The following is a 2,208-nucleotide window of genomic DNA, read 5'->3' on the forward strand; positions in this document are numbered from 1 at the left end:
TTTCACTATTGTGATTTGGACATGTTGCTGGGATGTGTTTCTCCTTGGAGAAGGATATGATGCTGGGAAGGGTAAGAGTTGGCGAAGAAGAAGAAGACTTTCAACCAGGTGGATTAATGCAATGACTGCTACAATAGGGTCTTAAATGTCAGAAGTGTGAGGATGGCACAGAATAGAACAGGTTTCAGATTTTCTGTTCATTGGGTCACTATGAGATGTACTTGACTCAACGACTGCATCTAACCACAATAACAACATGCAGAAGATTAAAGAAATAAACATTAGCTTTAGAATATTTACATTTTCTTGTATAATTTTTACAGAAAAAAATTATAACACATATTCTAAATAATAGATATAACTAAAAACTGTATAGTTATATATACACTTTTTTTAATGAAACATGTTTTCTGCTTTTTTTCACAAGAACATAAAACTTATGGAGAACTTAACAGGAAATTTCAAAGCATAACACAATTTTTCTTTCCTTTCAATAGTTCTTGGGTAGTTATGATTGAATAGGTTCCACTTTTTTTGTTTTGTTTTGTTTCATTGAACAAGGATTTTGGTCTAAACTTTGGTTTGGTTTGACTATTTGCTTCTGCCTTCCCCTCCATCAGATTGGCTTACTCCATGGTTTGTACTGCGGTAGGAATCACGCGGAAAAGGGTAGCCCCTTTCCATAAAAGGAGAAAACCCTCATTCTTGTCTGCCAACCTTATCATGGCCACTTCAGCTGCTTGAGTAACTGTCTTGAGTTTCGGATATCTGGCTCATGAGCTGCTGTAATCACTATAGCGACTGCTTCCACCATAAGATGACAGATCCCTCATGTAAGTGGACCACTACGTGAGTTACCATAACTCTCACAGGGAGCTCTGTAGGTGCCTCCACTTGGTTGATCTGAATAATTACAATCACAACCACAGCTATCTCTATAGCCTCTGGATGGATAGTCATCACGTGGACTGGAATGATCATAACCTATATATATGATTTCTTGGTGGTAGTGCATAATCTCTTGTATCCCAAGGACTTGAATAATCTCTGCTTGAAAAACTGTCTTTAGTAGAATAATGCACATTGTCTTTTGGGGACAAATAAACATTTCTACAAGAAGGTAATTGTTCCATAACTGTCTCTTTCACGTGATAGAGGTGCTCTACTACCCATTCCACTCCTGTTTTGAACTGGTTCTGAAGTGGCTGATCTTTGAGGAGGAGGCCCTCCACTTTTTGGTGGTAGTTCCCTTTTCACTGGCTGTGGTCCCTAGGAAGAACTGATGTTAAAATTCATAGAATCAACCATGTGACCTCCACGTGAAGTGGGTGCCCTGGTTCCTCCACTTCCTCTTCTTCCACCTTGAAGACCTCTAGGAGGACCTTTCCTTCTTGGAGGTGGAGGGGGTCCACACCTACCATTTTCAAATATTGATTTAGTGGCTTATTCCATCTTTATGGCCTTTCCTTCTAAGGACGTTCCATTCATATCTCTAGCTTCATCTTCTGGGCTTTCGAAGGTGACAAAAGCAAATCCTCTTGATTTGTTAGTTTCTTGCTCTTTCATCAAGAGCACTTCCACAATTCATCCATATTTGCCAAATACAGATTTCAGGGTTTTCTCATTTGTTTCTGTATTGAGCTCTCCAAGGAAGAGGTTTTCCTGGGCCATCAGCTTCAACCATTTTTCCGCTAGGGGTGTGTATTGCAGATCAGATGACTATTCCAAGATTCTGAGTTTGCTTATTGGCACTTCAGTGAGACTCTGCACAAGGGCCTGCTGAGGGGTCGAAAGACTAGAAGGCTCACACTGCTGCACAATTAGGGTCAATAAAGGAGACAGCATACATTATACTGGCCAGGAAAGAGGCTGAAGGGCCCAGTTATATATACTTCTTTATACAGAAGATTTCAAAGGTCAGCTTGAAAAGACAAAGCAAGTACTGCAATGGAATGTGCAGAGAGGTGGAATTAGAGATAGAAAAGAAAGATTTCTCTCTGCATTCCTCAAGCTGAGAGAAGTAAAAAACAAAGTTAAGCTTGAGTGGTAATACTGAAAGATGCTATGGGCAATATGTTGAATGATCTAGAAAGCATCAAAAGAAGATGGAGGGAATACACAGTCATTGTACCAAAAATAATAAATGACATTGAAAAATTTCAGCAAGTACTGTATGAAGAGGAACCAATAGCAATGAAAGAAGAAGTT

The 2,208-nt window shown here is 39.4% G+C and overlaps 1 pseudogene; it reads right to left on the minus strand.

Annotated features, from left to right (window-relative positions):
• Window positions 1-792: 792 nt before the first annotated feature.
• LOC102870690 lies at window positions 793-1,684 on the minus strand (annotated as a pseudogene).
• Between the last annotated feature and the right edge of the window lie 524 nt (window positions 1,685-2,208).

The sequence above is a fragment of the Elephantulus edwardii genome, unplaced genomic scaffold (genome assembly GCF_000299155.1).
Source record: "Elephantulus edwardii isolate Elephantulus edwardi_28Jun2011 unplaced genomic scaffold, EleEdw1.0 scaffold00085, whole genome shotgun sequence".
NCBI classification, from domain to species: domain Eukaryota; kingdom Metazoa; phylum Chordata; class Mammalia; order Macroscelidea; family Macroscelididae; genus Elephantulus; species Elephantulus edwardii.